This window comes from Salvelinus fontinalis, chromosome 7, assembly GCF_029448725.1.
Source record: "Salvelinus fontinalis isolate EN_2023a chromosome 7, ASM2944872v1, whole genome shotgun sequence".
Taxonomy (NCBI): domain Eukaryota; kingdom Metazoa; phylum Chordata; class Actinopteri; order Salmoniformes; family Salmonidae; genus Salvelinus; species Salvelinus fontinalis.
In genome coordinates this window covers 31,056,590-31,074,039 of record NC_074671.1, presented here as the reverse complement: position 1 = coordinate 31,074,039, position 17,450 = coordinate 31,056,590, and the positions used below count along the sequence as shown (strand labels likewise).

General features: G+C 43.3%; 1 pseudogene; it reads right to left on the bottom strand.

The window, feature by feature from the left end:
- Positions 1-4,465: 4,465 nt before the first annotated feature.
- Positions 4,466-14,136, bottom strand: LOC129858840 (transmembrane protein 236-like; annotated as a pseudogene).
- Positions 14,137-17,450: the final 3,314 nt, after the last annotated feature.

Genomic DNA, 17,450 nt, shown 5'->3' with positions numbered 1-17,450 from the left:
AGAAAGAAAGAAAGAAAGAAAGAAAGAAAGAAAGAAAGAAAGAAAGAAAGAAAGAAAGAAAGAAACAACAACACAGCTAGCTTCTAGTTTAAAGCAATGAAAGATCTAATTGTTACAAAGGTTGAATGTATAGGCTACATTTATGAGAATAATACATGCAGCGTATCAAGCTTGAAGACGATACACTCATTTATCACTCAATAAAGTGTTATGAGTGAGTGAACCACAAGTATCTTTCCAGGGTGTTGATGCACCCTCTTCCCAACGTAGCCTCTTCCAACACCACGGTCAGAGATGGGCAGTATTTCTGTTACATGTATTTGAAATATATATATTGTATCACACTGGGCTGAACTACACTCAATGTTTTTCGTAACAAGGTACTTTTGAGAGCTGTAATTTGCATTTTCACAATTTTGTGGCCCCCTTTCAACCTGCATTGGTATCAGAAGTCTGATGGCACTATGGTGTGTTAAGAGAGTCTGCTTAATGAACTAAATATAGATGTGTATGTAAAAATTGCAGAGCATGCTGAGTATTATTCTAATGAGCTCCGCCGCAAAACAAGGTTTTGTCTAGAAGGGTAACAGATTTTTTCAAAATTAGCAGGCGTAGTTGTAGACTGCAATTCGGGGCATTTCTTGATCTGGGTGTTCCCTGATATTAGGACACGCCCATTGATACCTGCCATCGGTCAGTTCCGGTGTGATGAGACTGATGGTTTTTCGAGACAGAAGATTTGTTTTCATAGCAGGTTAGGATATCAGGTTAGGTCAATTCAAATCAAATCAAATTGTATTTGTCACATGCGCCGAACACAACAGGTGTAGACCTTACAGTGAAATGCTTCCTTACAAGCCCTTAACCTACAATGCAGTTTTAAGTAAAAAATTGATAAATAAAAAATGTAAGAAACACTAAAATAACAGTAGCGAGTCTATATGCAGAGGGTACCGGTACAGAGTCAATGTGTGGGAGCACAGGCTAGTCGAGGTAAATGAGATAATATGTAGATGTAGGTAGAGTTAAAGTGACTATGCATAGATAATAAGCAGAGTTGCAGCAGCGTAAAAGAGAGGGGGGGGGACAAAGCAAATAGTCTGGGTAGCCATTTGATTAGCTGTTCAGGAGTCTTATGGCTTGGGGGTAGAAGCTGTTAAGAAGCCTTTTGGACCTAGACTTGGCGCTCCGGTAACACTTGCCGTGCGGTAGCAGAGAGAACAGTCTATGACTAGGGTGGCTGGAGTCTTTGACACCGCCTGGTATAGAGGTCATAGATAGCAGGAAGCTTGGCTCCGGTGATGTACTGGGCCGTACTCACTACCCTCTGTAGTGCCTTGCGGTCGAAGGCCAAGCAGTTGCCATACCAGGCAGTGATGCAACCCATCAGGATGCTCTTGATGGTGCAACTGTAAAACTGAGAACCCATGCCAACGATTTTTTGTCTTCTGAGAGGGAATAGGTTTTGTCGTGCCCTCTTCACGACTGTCTTGGTGTGCTTGGACCATGTTAGTTTGCTGGTATGTGGACACCAAGGAACTTGAAACTCTCAACCTGCCCCACTACAGCCCTGTCGATGAGAATGGGGGCGTGCTCGGTCCTCCTTTTCCTGTAGTCCACAATCATGTCCTTTGTCTTGATCATGTTGAGGGAGAGGTTGTTGTCCTTGCACCACACGGTCAGGTCTCTGACCTCCTCCCTATAGGCTGTCTCATCGTTGTCGATGATCAGGCCTACCACTGTGGTGTCATCGGCAAACTTAATGATGGTGTTGGAGTCGTGCCTGGCCATGCAGTCATGAGTGAACAGGGAGTACAGGAGGGGACTGTGCCTAATAACCTTAGTGTTCTTGGGCACAGGGACTATGGTGGTCTCCTTTAAACATGTTGGTATTCCAGACTCAGTCAGGGACAGGTTGAAAATGTCAGTGAAGACACTTGCTAGTTGGTCAGCGCATGCTCAGAGTATATGTCCTGGTAATATGTCTGGCCCTGCGGCCTTGTGAATATTGACCTGTTTAAAGGTCTTACTCACATCAGCTACGGAGAGTGTGATCACACAGTCGTCCAGAACAGCTGATGCTCTCATACATGCTTCAGTGTTGCTTGCCTTGAAGCGAGCATAGAAGTCATTTAGTTTGTCTTGTAGGCTTGTGTCACTGGGCAGCTCGCAGCTGTGCTTCCCTTTGTAGTCTGTAATAGTTTGCAAGACCTGCCACATCCAACGAGCGTCGGAGCCGGTGTAGTACAATTCAATCTTAGTCCTGTATTGACGCTTTGCCTGTTTGATGGTTCGTCGGAGGGCATAGCGGGATTTCTTATAAGCTTCCGGGTTAGTCCCGCTCCTTGAAAGCGGCAGCTCTACACTTTAGCTCTACCATTGCATATCACAGTCATAGCAAGTAAAAAGTTTCTGTAACCGTTACTTAGAATGTCGTTGCTGTTCAGGCCGGCTACTTTCAAATGTATTTTAGTATTTTAAAATACAAGCATTGTGTAGTTTATATTGATAGAATGATATTTATTGTATTTTGTAATTCAGTTTTGTAATTGTGTTTAGTCATTTTTTTCTCATCCCTGACCATGGGTAAGGGAAGGGTAAAAGTGATGTTTTACTTTGATGTCAAGTCAGCTCATATTGTTGCTACCTTAGCTGTTGTGCTAGCTAACATGCTACTGAACAGTGACACTAGCATATTGACATGCATATTATTGATATTAGCTAAAATACAGAAATGTATTCACCAAAAAAATATGTGCTTAGGCAAATCATTCTCAATTGTGCAAAATATGATAGCCAATGTTAGCTAGCTAAGTGCTAGCCACTAACTAACTAGCTCGCTAGCCAGACAGTGCTGCTGACAGATTGAAACTGTTCTAGCAACAAAATATTTGTCACTCTATTCCATAACAGATTATATTGCTAAGCAGGCATCAATTATTTAACAAAATGTTTATTAGGATGTTAGACACTTAGCGAAAAACTTTGGTAGGTAGCTACATTGGTTGATTTACATTTTCTAACAGATGTTTCTTCACCCCCTGACTAGTCGTCAATGGTTACTGGTCTTGGAACTCATGTGTTCACCAGAAACGGCTTCTGGTAAACTGTTCGCCACTAGTGGCAATACATGTTGTCGCCACAGATTCAAATAGAATCTTGAGAGAATTGTTTGCCAGAAAACGTTCACTAGTGGCAATAAATATTATTGTCATGGATTCACCACTAGATGCAAACATTTGCAAACTTCTGGCAACATTTTGTGGCACACTATTTAGTTTGCAGCAAATTTGCCATAAACTTGCGGGAAGTTTGCCGCAATAAATTATATATTGTTTATGACACAGGAGGTGACAGTTGGTCATGAAGATGTGTGTGTTTTCAGAGGACAATAATGTGCTGTGTGTCATATAAGGGAAATTTAGGAGGAAGTTTGCTCCAAAAGTGTTTGGTGTGCGTTTTATCACACTGCCTACATCATACTCACTGTATGCCGAAAAAAGGGCCTTGAGGTAGATGATAAGTGACGAGAGCAGACAAGACAAATGCGTAAACAATGCCCAGAAGCTTGTATTTTGGGAATTTAAGTGATTTAGTAGCCAACTGTTTTGGGAAATTACACTGTAAAGATGTCAGATCAGCCAAATGAATAAAGCCACCGTAGCCCCAAATGAAATAACTTTTGCTGACTTAGTGGCAGTGAAGGGAGAAGGATGGGGGAGGGATGGGGGGAGAAATGGGCAGGCTCTTCTCCTCCACCACACAGACTGCTGATGCTGTGGATTGGTGGGACAATAACCACTCAGGAGGAATTGGAGGAATTGGATGGATGGTTCTCCAGAAAAGAGGGGACAGAAGAAGGGAGGATATCCTGCTTCCTGCCAGGGGAAGTGAGGGGAGGCCAGAGCGTGCAGACCCATTGTGGAAAGCCCAACATGGAGCCCTGTCACCCTGCACCATCATAAGCTGAACGAGGCTGGGGAGGGCCTGAAAAAAACACAATCATACACCGTCATGTACTAACATACAGAGAAATACATGAACAAAATGTAAACACACATGTAAATGCACTCATACACAGTCCATGCTCATGTGGAATCATATCATCAAACAGATTTCTTTCTCTCTTTCTCTTTATTATTTTTTACCCCCATGTTTCATTTGTACAAACTCACGCTTTGTTTTTGTGGATAATATCATAACCTAGCAAGGGAAATAAATCTGGGATGTAGAACAACATTGATGTATATTCTTACACATCCACTGCACTTAGTAATAGAACAGAAAAATGATATATTCTCTGTTATAAAATCTGTAAGAAGTGACATGACAGGTTTTTTACATTCTCAAAGTGCCATAGTTCAGGTTGGGGGCAAGTGGAATTGGAGGGTAAAAAACCCCACTTGGAACAAGGAGGAAATAAGATAACACTGAGACAACACACAGTCCTCTAATATGTCCTCCCTCCCCTTTACGGGAACACATTGCCGAAGAGTTCCCTTTTAACTTGCAAAAACACCACAATGTCGTCCTGTCCCTCCTTTCATCAGAATCATCATTATGAAATGGATCAATCTGTCTTTGCTGTGGTGCACACAGTAATCCTCTCCAATTCTTCTCATGTTCTCCATAACATCCTATTGTCATCGCTGTGTGAGCCCGTTCTTGCTTTTGTCTTCCTTTGGTTTGGTGACTCCTTTGTCTCTGTCATAAAGTTCATCATAGTCCATAGTTTTTTCTCATCCGTGGCCGGCAGCTCAGATCAGAACATCCTCTCGGTGTTGAAGACCCTCAGCTTGGTCATGAAGTTGAAGTAGATGAATGCCAGACAAACGAGCAAGTTCTTCATCAGGTAGAGGAGTGGCGTTACAAAGCCGAAGAAGGCAATGAGGCCGATACGCACAAACAGGAAAGGCAGATCCTGCAGGGCCACGCCTAGCAACGACAGCAGGGGACTGTGGGGCATGACTACCAGCCGCAGGCACGACAGGTAGCTGAAGATGTAGATAGGGAACACCCAGCCCGAGTAGTAGACCGCCGGGTGCCCTGCCACCCTCACCATCTCCACCGTGTCCATCCAGAACAGAAAGCTGTCCACAAACACTTCGGCTCGGGCATCGCTGGCACACAAGAAGCGCAACGGGCCTGTGTAGGCATATGGTGAGACGCCGTGGTCCGCGGACATGCTGGCCGAGCGTGCAGAGCATGCCGAGCGCGAGCTCAGGCCTGACATGCTGAACTGTCTGCCTTGTATCTGGTTACCTGGCATCCCCTGGAGTGTCCAATTGGCCTCTGGTTGAGACCCCGCCCCGTTCTGGTCCTGCCCATTTGGACTACCAGGTTGCCCTGGTTGTGTAGGTTGCCCGGGCACAGCTGGCGTTACGGGTGCCGCAGGGTTTTCTGGGTTTCCCGGTGTCACTGGGGTTACGTTCGTGACGACAGTGGAAGGGATCTCAGCATCTCGGGCCAATTCGTTAGCTGTACGGAAAGACAACAGCACATGGGTATGTTAGCCATGATAGAACCACCCAGATCAGAACATCTCATTATGGCACAGACCCATGGAGCACACCACGTCACTTCACCGTGGACAACTGGGTAATATTTGGTTGAGACGTTAATCGATACGATTATAACCTACATTCACTCCCTCAAAAAAAAACGCCAAAAGTTTGTTGAATTCCAAATGTGTTATCACTATGCCTTCAACCGTCTAAAAGCACAGCCACATTTTTATGGAAGAAACGTGTCTGATTTTTGGTTTAGTTGTCACTGAAATGTTTTATCACTGCACTTTCAACCATTTAAAAGCACAACAATGTTCAAATGGGAATACGTCAGATATTTAGTTTATTTATAAAAAAACATTCATGCGTTATCACTGCGCTTTATCTTATCGCACAACCAAATGACCTGGATTGCAGTTGAGTATACTTTAAAAGTACGTACACTATGCATAGTGCAAGTGATCAATGCTCTTTGAAATTCTTTATTATAGCAATTGTGAAGATCTCCACAAAACTGCGAACCTTTGCATGCTACCTTGAATATGCACCTTTTCTAAGATTACATAGGAGGACATTATAGTTACAGTAACTTCAAAATGTGGGCATGGATGTGTTACTCTTTAGGCCATTTACTGTATTACAAAAGTAATATTGAATTGTGTTTGGTTGACAATGCAACCAAATATCAACATTTAAAGGAGATGTATCTACTTCTTGGATAGTTTAATCTGAGCCACTGGCTTAATCCTCTTCTTTAACTTCCATTTTTGGAGTTGCAGACGTGAATCCAACATATCATTTGTTAACACGTAAACAGGCTATCTACTCTATTGCAAAAGTGATATTGAATTGTGTTTTGTTGTCAACACAACCAAATATCAACATTAGAAGGTTCTGTACACTACATTGCCAAAAGTATGTGGACACCTGCTCGTCGAACATCTCATTCCGAAATCATGGGCATTAATATGGAGTTGTTCCCCCTTTTGCTGCCTAACAGCCTCCACTCTTCTGGGAAGGCTTTCCACCAGATGTTGGAACACTGCTGCGGGGACTTGCTTCCATTCAGCCACGAAAGCATTAGTGAGGTCGGGCACTGATGTTGGGCGATTAAGTCTGGCTTGCAGTCGGTGTTCCAATTCATCCCAAAGGTGTTTGATGGGGTTGAGGTCAGGGCTCTGTGCAGGTCAGTCAAGTTCTTCCACACTGATCTCAACAAACCATTTCTGTATGGACCTCGCTTTTTGCACAAATTTGTCATTGTATGTTGTAGTGTTAAGATTTCCCTTTACTAGAACTAAGGGACCTAAACCAAACCATAAAACATAGAGTTGGCACTATGCATTGGGGCAGGTAGCGTTCTCCTGGCATCCGCCAAACCCATCCGCCTGGGAGATTCATCACTCCAGAGAACGCATTTCCACTGCTCCAGAGTCCAATGGTGGTGAGCTTTACACCACTCCAGCCAACGCTTGTCATTGCGCATGGTGATCTTAGCCTTGTGTGTGGCTGCTCATCCATGGAAACCCATTTCATGAAACTCCCAACGAACAGTTATTGTGCTGACATTGCTTCCAAAGGCAGTTTGTGTTGCAACCGAGGACAGACGATTTTTACGTGCTACACAAGCTCCCTATCCGTGAGCTTGTGTGGCCTACCACTTCGCAGCTGAGCCGTTGTTGCTCCTAAACATTTCCACTTTACACCTTTTAGCAATGGGTGTGGCTGAAATAGCCAAATCCACTCATTTGAAGGGGTGTCCACCTACTTTTGTATATACTGTATAGTGTATGTTCTGTTTGGATAGATCCATCTGTGCCACTGACTTAGACTGGCTTTAATTCCAATTTGTCTATAAATGAATCATTTATATGTTGGATCTCAACCAAAAATCTTAAAGAATGTCACGCCCTGATCTGTTTCACCTGTCCTTGTGATTGTCTCAACCCCCTCCATGTGTCTCTTATTTTCCCCAGCGTATTTATCCGTGTGTTTCCTGTCCCTCTGTGCCAGTTCGTCTTGTCTGTTTCGAGTCAACCAGCGTGTTTCTGCCCGTGCTTTTGCTATTCCCTCTTTTGCTAGTCCTCCCGGTTTTGACCCTGGCCTGTTTTCTGGACTCTGTTCCCGCCTGCCTGACCAGTCTGCCTGCCCTGACCTCGAGCCTGTCTGCCACTCTGTACCTCCTGGACTCAGATCTGGTTTTGACCTTTTGCCTGTCCATGACCATTCTCTTGCCTACTCCTTTTGGAACTAAGAAATATCAAACACTCAAACCATCTGCCTCCCGTGTCTGGGTCTGTCTGGGTTTGGGTCTGTCTGGGTCTGGCCCTGAGCCCTTATAATGAAAGAATATGACTAAACAGCACTAAATCAAATCAAACTTTAAATGCACTTTAAATCATTTTTTTATTTGATTTAGTCCTATTCTTTCACTTAAATTTGTTTGAGATGGAGATTTGAACCCAACATGTTAATAACTCACTTGTAGATAACATTTGAAATAAACCAAAGCAGGAAACTCTATTTAGTTGAATCCTGGGTTGAATTGAAACTATACGTGTTCTATATAGGCCTAAACAGTATAATTAATGATATACAGTATGATTAAAGTATGGTTTCATTTAATTTCATGTCATGTCTCTTTGAAATTACTTCAATAGCAACAGTGAATCTATAAACATTTTAAGTGGAGGATTCTCAATAATCATTCTCACGATAATACATTGGTAGTAGCCAGTGTCAAATAGCTACGCTGGGCTTTGTTGAAACCCCGGATAGGAGACCAAAGGGTAGCTATAGATCAATTCTCCAGTTGGAGATGCTGCCAAACCTATTGCTTTTTTTCTGATAGTGGATATAACATTGAAGATCTGATGTTGTTTCAAAAGGTACAAATTCAACGTTATTTTATGATACAAGATTTGTCTATGTTGAAAATTGGTTAGCATTACATAATCCTGGGGTTGTAATTTCAACTTCAAAGAAGTTTGACTTTTTGCAAATCCAATGTACTTTAAAACATAGATTCCACATCACAATACATTGACAAATGACATTAAAACAACGTTGATTTAACCAGAGTCCAACAAAGTAGAACACAGCACAAGACAAGGATTTTCTCTCTGTGCTATATAGGTACTATATTTGACCAACAGCTTTTCTGATCAGTGGAAAAGGACAAACGTTTTGGATCTGGATAATTTCTTCAAATAAAAGGATTCCAAGAAACTGACAGCCGCCCTTAGAACAAAGTCATGGTTTTTGCCAATTCAGCACCGTTACGAATAATCAGTTGGTGGGTCATACATAGATTTTCCTGTTCATTTCCTGAGATAGAGAACATATCCCCTGATAGTGTGAGTATTGTTGTTGTCGCGAAATTACACTACTGTAGGTCCCGCTGCATGTGACAAGAGGTTGTGCTCAGTGGATCATGTAACGTTTGGTTGAGTACACGCAACAGTAGCTCAGCCTGGCCTCAGATCCATACACAGTATACTACACGTATTTTTGTTCACCTACAAGACGTATCATATGTACTAATAGTCTAGTAACTTTAGACAGAAACGAAAGTAGGGAGGTTGGTCGGGAGGATGGATGAGCGTCTAGCAATCCGAAGGTTGCGCGTTCCACTCACGGCAGGGAAAACTGTAGCTTTTAGCTAATCTTTCCCCTAAACTTAACCTATTTCTCCTAACCTTTTACATAGATTATCCTAACCTTTGTCATTAGTTCTCCTAACCACCAATGTAAATTCTCCCTGTATTTCTCATTTGTTGTTACGACGCAACAAGCAACATGGTCTCAGCGAAAGACGCATAATACTACGTCATCCAATTCATATGCTATTGTACAACCGAGCAAGAAGTATTCTACTATACATCCTATAATTTGTATGATATGGTAAGACCGCTATTCTATTCACAACGTAAAGTAATATACACTATATATACAAAAGTATGTGGACACCCCTTCAAATTAGTGGACTGGGCTATTTCAGCCACACACGGTTCTGATAGGTGTATAAAATCGAGCAAACAGCCATGCAATCTCCATAGACAAATATTGACAGTAGAATGGCCTTACTGAAGAGCTCAGTGACTTTCAACGTTGCACCGTCAAACGACAAGTCCGTTCGTCAAATTTCTGCCTTGCTAGAGATGCCGCGGTCAACTTTAAATGCTGTTATTGTGAAGTGGAAACGTCTAGGAGCAACAACAACTCAGCCGTGAAGTGGTAGGCCACACAAGCTCACAAAACGGTACCGACGAGTGCTGAAGCACTTAACTTGTAAAAAATCTTTCCTCAGTTGCAACACTCACTGCCAAGTTCAAAACTCCATCTGGGCCTCCCGAGTGGCTCAGCAGTCTAAGGTGCCACTAGAGATTCTGTGTTCGAGTCCAGGCTCTGTCCTAGCTGGCCGCGACTGGGAAACCCATGAGGCGGCCCACAATTGGCCCAGTGTCATCTGGGTTAGGGAATTGTTTAGCCGGCCGGGATGTCCTTGTCCCATCGCGCACTAGCGACTCCTGTGACAGGCTGGGCACAGTGCACACTGACACGGTCGCCAGGTGTACGGTGTTTCCTCTGACACATTGGTGCGGCTGGCTTCCGGGTTAAGCGGGCATTGTGTCAAGAAGCAGTGCGGCTAGGTTGGGTTGTGTTTTGGAGGACGCACAGCTCTCGACCTTCGCCTCTCCCGAGTCCGTACGGGAGTTGCAGCGATGTGACAAGACTGTAACTACCGATTTGATACCACAAAATTGGGGAGAAAAAGGGGTAAAAAAAAAACTAAAATGTTAGCACAAGTACTGGAAATGCGTTCTCTGGAGTGATGAATCACCCTTCACCATCTGGTAGTCCAACGGACAAATCTGGGTTTGGCAGATGCCAGCTGAACCCTACCTGCCCCAATAGTGCCAACTGTAAAGTTTGGTGGAGGAGGAATAATGTTCTGGGGCTGTTTTTCATGGTTCGGGCTAGGCCTTTTAGTTCCAGTGAAGGAAATCTCAACACTATAGCATACAATTACATTCTAGACAATTATGTGCTTCAAACTTTGTGGCAACAGTTTGGGGAAAGCCCTTTCCGGTTTCAGCATGACAATGCCCCTATGCACAAAGCGAGGTCCATTCAGAAAAGGTTTCTCGAGATTGGTGTGGAAGAACTTGACTGGCCTGCATAGAGCCCTGATCTCAAACCCATCAAACAGATTTGGAATGAATTGGAACGCAGAGACAGGCCTAATCGCCCAACATCAGTGCCGGACCTCACTAATGCTCTTGTGGGTGAATGGAAGCAAGTCACCGCAGCAGTTGTCCAACATCTAGTAGAAAGCCTTCCCAGAAGAGTGGAGGCTGTTATAGCAGCAAAAAGAGGACTAACTCCATATTAATGCAGATGATTTTGGAGTGAGATGTTCAACGAACAGGTGTCCAGATAATTTTGGTCATGTAGTGTATCTTTCAAAATGGAGGGAACTCATTTACATACCAAATCCAACGAATTGCCAGGTTGAGTAGCTAGCCAATGTTCAATTAAACGTGTGTGTTTAACGCAGAGCTTTGTATTCTCACCGTGTCCAGTGAGTCGACTGTGGCGGATCCTCTCCACAATATCGATGCAGATGAGAGAGAAGAGCACCAACGACACGGGGAGCTCTGCAAACGTATCCTGTCTTATACTGTTATTGATCTGCACCTGAGAGAAAACAATGATCAAAACCAATCAGTGATTCAAATCAGACTACAATGCTAGCCCCGAATGAGATCTAATGAAACCGTCATGTGCCAGTCAGGTACCAGCTTGACTTCCCCTCCAAACCTTCTCCAAACACTACATACAACCCTATGAGTGCTATACATTGAGTGTACAAAACATTAGGAACACCTGCTCTTTCCAGGACATAGAGTGACCAGGTGAAAGCTATGATCCCTTATTGATGTCACCTGTTAAATCTACTTCAGTCAGTGTAGATGAAGGGGCGGATACAGGTTAAAGAACGATTTTTGAGCCTTGAGACGATTGAGTCATGGATTGTGTATGTGTGCCATTCGGAGGGTGAATGGGCAAGACAAAATATTTAAGTGCCTTTGAAGGGGGTATAGTAGTAGGTGCCAGGCGCACTGGTTTGAGTATGTCAAGAACTGCAATGCTGCTGGGTTTTTCACGTTCAACAGTTTCCCGTGTGTATCAACAGTCCACCACCCAAAGGACATCCAGCCAACTTGACTCAATTGTGGGAAGCATTGGAGTCAACATGGGCCAGCATCCCTGTGGAACGTGCCCTGACGAATTGAGGCTGTTCTGAGGGGGGGAAAGGGTGTACAACTTAATATTAGGAAGGTGTTCCTAATGTTTTGTACACTCAGTGTATACTCTCTGTGACACTTGGTTAGTGGGCTAATCATTTAGCTCTGGCATGTACTCCACAGGACACAGAACAAAAGAGACTGGGCTGAATTTATGGCTTCTCTTATGTAAAAGAGAGTAGATAAACCAAGGACCTGATTCACCCGTGGACCTTTAGGAACCTCTAAAAAGTGCTTCATAGACAGCTAATAGGAGGTGGGCACATCACAGACAGGAAGCGGGAAAGTGCCAGACAGACAGCCAATGTGACCAGGGTGGCTGGGACAGGAAGAGGAACTCAGCTGCTTATCAGTTGCTCCTTGGTCATAGGTCTGTAGATTGCTCCCCTGAGAAACCAACTGTTCCTCTGCTCTCATTACCTTTATCCCCTCCTCTCTCGTAAGAGCCCCACTATGACACTGCACTTCAAGGAACTTTCATAATGCTGTGATGGTGCCATAATGGTAGAATAGGTAGACTACAGACGGCATTCTGCGTAGGAGGGTTTGATGTGCATGGAACCATCTACACAGGGGATGGGCAACTTGATGGGGGTGGGGGCCACAAAAAAACAGAACTCATCATGAGGGGCCGCAGTGGCTCGTCGATCTGCCCAGTGGCTCGTGGGCCCCCCTGCATGCAAAACATTTTAGCGGCAAAAGTTTCCTGCAAATTTCCTGCAATTATGCACATTTTGTAATGTTGCAGAGAGAAAATGTTGCTGTTTTATAGCAAGTTTGCTGCAATTCTATACATTTTTCAATGGGGCGGACAGAATATTTAGCCATTTTATAACTCATTTCATGCAATTCTACATATTTGCCATAAGGTGGAGGCAAATGTTTGCCAATTTTAATATGATAACTGATGATCAATGGGCCCCATCCGGGTCGCTAATTCAACCATGCTTTCTAAAAGTTTAGATAGCTAGCCACTAGACTAATTTACCAATAAATAAATAAAAATAGCTGACATGGGCTAATTGAGTGACTGCTGATGCACAACCAAATTTTGAAATTGCACGTTGTATATTCTATTATTCTAACTGTTCCGTGGGCCGACAAAATGGGGGTGGGGGGGGTGCCAGTTGCCCATCCCTGATCTAGACATACAGTAAAATGACATAGAACTGGAGTAGTACAATCCAGACATTGACGTCTACTTGTTTTCATCATTCCTCGACTCCAATCAGGGATTGATTTAGACCTGGTACATCAGGTGAGTGGACTCTCGGGCTGCTCAATGGCATTAATCTATTAATCAACTACTGGGGGGAGGAGGAACTGAAAAGTAGCAGTACTGCAGACCTCAAGGCCTGGAAGTGAATACCTCTGACTTAGAATGTCTCTCTGAAAGTGTCCCTCTCATTTCAGAGAGGTAACCAACAGGTCGAGTGTCAATGGTCAAACATAGACACACTGAGATGAGAATAAACAAATGATGGATACTACTGGGGTCACATGGTTTACCTCTGAGCTGGCGATGAGAAAGGCAAAGCAGGGTAATGTGGAAAGTGTCAAATAGACCAGGGCCACCGGCCTCCTGAGAGAGAGACAGAGAGAAAAGGAGAAAGGAGATAAAGGAGGGATAGTTTGAGTTATAGGCTGGAGGTTTTTAAAAAGGAAAATATCAATGCATTTGGAAATGGATACTGCCAAACCAATTGCAGGCCCGTCGAGAATCGGACACAGCACAGCTACCGGTCAGGTTCACGCCACAAAGACCAGACAGCCATTACTACACCCCAAGGCTCTGTTCCAGAAAACACTGTGCTGTTATATCACAGCTACAGCTCCTAGCACCTAGCTTAGACAGTGGATTCCCAACTAGGCCACAGACCAGACAGGCCAGACAGACACTCACCACTTCTTCCTCCCGACAAGAAACTTCTTATTCGTGAACACCATGTACTTCATGGGTACCCAGACCAGCAGGGCAGCAGAGGTGACATAGGCGATGGAGGAGGCCACGGTGAGCCAGTAGGCGGTGCTTGCGTCGCCGGGCGGCTGCGACACGCTCTTGACCCGCGCTACAATGAGGGCGAACCTCTGCATGACGATGAAGAGCGGCACGCACAGGCCTGCGAACTGCAGCACCTCGCACAGGGCGAACTTCAGCGTCCTCCCCGAGGCCATGCTGTGGCAGCCCCTGTGCTGGGGGCACTGAAAAAAAAGAGGGAGGGAGGGAGAGAGGGGGCTGTTGTCGCAGTGAAGCGACCCCTGTCCCTCTGCGGGCTGGTTAGGCCTCGGCCCGCTGCATTGTCTGTGTCCACTAGCATTTTCCACACGCTACAACCCCGGCTCACTGCTCTGCCGTTTGCTTACACTGCACTAGGCATTGTGTACCTGTATCGGCGCCAGCGGGACGGTGTGATGCGGCTGCCCCTCTAACCTATTTATGGAGGTTATAAACAAATGATCTCTCTCTCTCTGGCCCTTCAAGGATATTATTTTTCAGAAAGAGGCTGAAGCCTTGGAAGAGATGTGAAACCAAAAGGAAAAGATCTATGGAGCAGAATCATATGGAATAATATAAGGACAACACCATACATGTCCAGTCCCGTGTTAAATTAGCAGAGAGAAAGAGAGCTCTTTCATGCTTTGGCTGTGCTGTGCATTGCATGTTCATTCTGCCATGAGTACACATTCCCATCTTGTGGTACTCTGCAACACTCTGCCAGCAGTGTGACACAACACAGTGTTGGACTGCAACCAAAAGCCATAAAACATCAATCTCAAGAAGCGTGTTCTCTGACACTGTAAAAGAGATGTAGAGATGATGTATCCACTTCCAGGCCAGACCGAAGTGAGTGTAGGGAAGACAGAAAGAGAACAAGCACAAGGGAAGGAGGGAGGAATAGAGAGTGGGGAAGAAGAGAGAAGTTAAAGTGAGGAAAAGAGAGGGAGAGAGTCAACTTTGAAGACAAGCTAAATCAAGTGTTACTGAAGAGATATGGAATTACGTTAGTATTGAATTATTTGATCTTATTTGTACTGACGTGTATGTGATCAGTCACACAGTACATACACACAAAAAGCAGGTCACGTGGAGGAGAGGCATTGGGCCGTGAGGTGTTGCTTAATTTGTTTTTTGAAACCAGGTTTTCTGTTCACTTACGCTATATAAGATGGAAGGGAGTTCCATGCACTCATGGCTCTGTATAATACTGTATGTTTCCTTGAATTTGTTCTGGACCTGGGGATTGTGAATGCAGATTAGTAAATTACAAATAAAACATAATAAAGAGTAACTCTATCTGACTGATATACAAGAGGCTATGAGAAAGATAATCCGACGGGCACTCTGTAGTCCTGAACCTAACCATGCAAGTTTACCTACAATAATGAGATGTATTTATGCGCACTGACTCCCTGCCTCCAGGGTCCTCCCCCTCATACAATCTGCGCTGGGCAGACGTTGAGATTACCGTCTAACACAAACATCGTGCTTGGATCAAATGGCAAATATGACTAGGCTCCCAATTTCATTTACAAGCAGCAGGTTACTCTCCAGTGACCCTTTACTGGTGGTGAGGTATTCGCTAGTTGTGTGACGACACACTCCTCAGAATAATGAGCATGCCACAACATTCCTCCTGCCAATTCAGTATAGCTAAAATACAAATACACTGTATAAATCAATAGTTAATAACATCTCTGGTTGTATTCTGCTGAGCGTACATGCTGGCGATCAATTTCCGATGTTAATGAGTCGTTCCACCAATTTGGTGCCTTTTGGAAAGTGTACTTGGTCCCTAAAAAATGTGATTTCACCTCATTTTTACATTCTGTCATAAAGAGCACATGTTCAACTCCATAGAAAACATATTTTACCACCTTTAGAGGGTAGCCCTTTCCTGCAATCAAATTACCTAGTGGCCTCATTGGTAGAATATTATTATATATATTATATTTTTGATAATTTCATAATTAATAAACATTATTTATTTAAAAAACAATGAAAATCTTGTGTTTCTACGTCAAACAGTTTTGTTATATTTCAGTCTTGTAACGGTTGTCGTCGGGAGAAAGAGAGGACCAAGGTGCAGCGTGGTAAGTGTTCATCTTATTTAATGAAAGTGAACACTTCAAAATACAAAACAACAAAGTGAAAACCGAAACAGTTCTATCTGGTGCAGACACACAAAGACTGAAAATAACAACCCACAAAACACACTAGAAAACAGACTACCTAAATATGGTTCTCAATCAGTGACCTTGATTTGGCCTGCAGTAAAATGTTGAATAAAAACATACCATTTGGATTAAGATATAATTTAGATATAATGGAGGCTGTAAGTGAGAGGTGTAATGCCTTAATATTCATTCGTTTTTACCCTCCAAACTCATGTTCGCTATTTAAATAAGCCTGTTTAACATTGTCTGGTTTAATATTTCAAATCAAACAAAATATTATTTTCTCACATTACTTTAAAAAAGATTATCATGGAGCCGGTAGAGACATTAACAGATACATAAACTGCGATATCAGGGAATAAATCAGAGTAATTTTTCCGAAGATGGACAGGTAGATTTTCGTTGATTTTACGTCCCTGTCCACGGTTTCAAGATCCTATTTATTTTGTTAAGTTCACTATGAAAGTTAATAGTTTTTACGGGATATGTCTTTTTACGGGATATGTACACCAAGCACATGAACTTCCCCATCCACCCATTTAATCAGGAGACCACATGGCAATTTAATATATAGTACACTTATCATAGTGTGGTTTTGGTCCAGAAAAACTGGAAAAATGATCCAGGTCCTCAATAAGGCCCTTCAAGGTTGAATATTTAGGATTCAAGAGAACTCTTGAATCATCGATGTATATTGATAGTTTTGTCTCTTAACTATTCATTTTTATCCCCTTAATGTTATCATTGGATCTGATTTTTACTGCTAACAATACAATGGCCATAATAAATAGGTATGGTGACAAAGGGCGACCTTGTTTTTCACCTCTTGACAGCTCAATATTTTCAGAGAAGTAACCGTTATTTATTATTTTACATAAAGTAACAAGGTTGACTGTAACAGGGTTGATGATTTCATCTGCAATCAGCTATAAATCCCCTTGTGACAGGGGGAAATGAAGCTCGTTGTGTGCAACTGAGAGTGACAATTGAATGCAATTGTTAAATTTCAATTGTTAAAACATTTCTAGCCTGTCTATCTTTTGATAACAGGGTTGATATGCTCAGTTTCCCACCACAAAACACTGGAACATTTCTGAAACGAGTAGACCCAGCTCACCTGCTTTTACACTATGATTTGAATATTAGATGTTCAATGTTTATTTTGGAAAAAAATGTACAGGACTACAGGACCCACCGATCCTGTAGAGGTTTTTAAAGCTGCAATAGGTAACTTTTTGGGACACTGAACCAAAAACACATAGAAATGTCAGCTACTCTAACTTCTGCGATGGATACAAGGCCCTCCCCCGCCCTCCTTTCGGCAAATCAAACCACGATTACATTTTGCTCCTCCCTTCCTAATGGCAGAAACTCAAACAGGATGTACCCGTGACAAGGACTATTCAACACTGGTCTGACCAATCAGAATCCATGCTTCAAGATTGTTTAGATCATG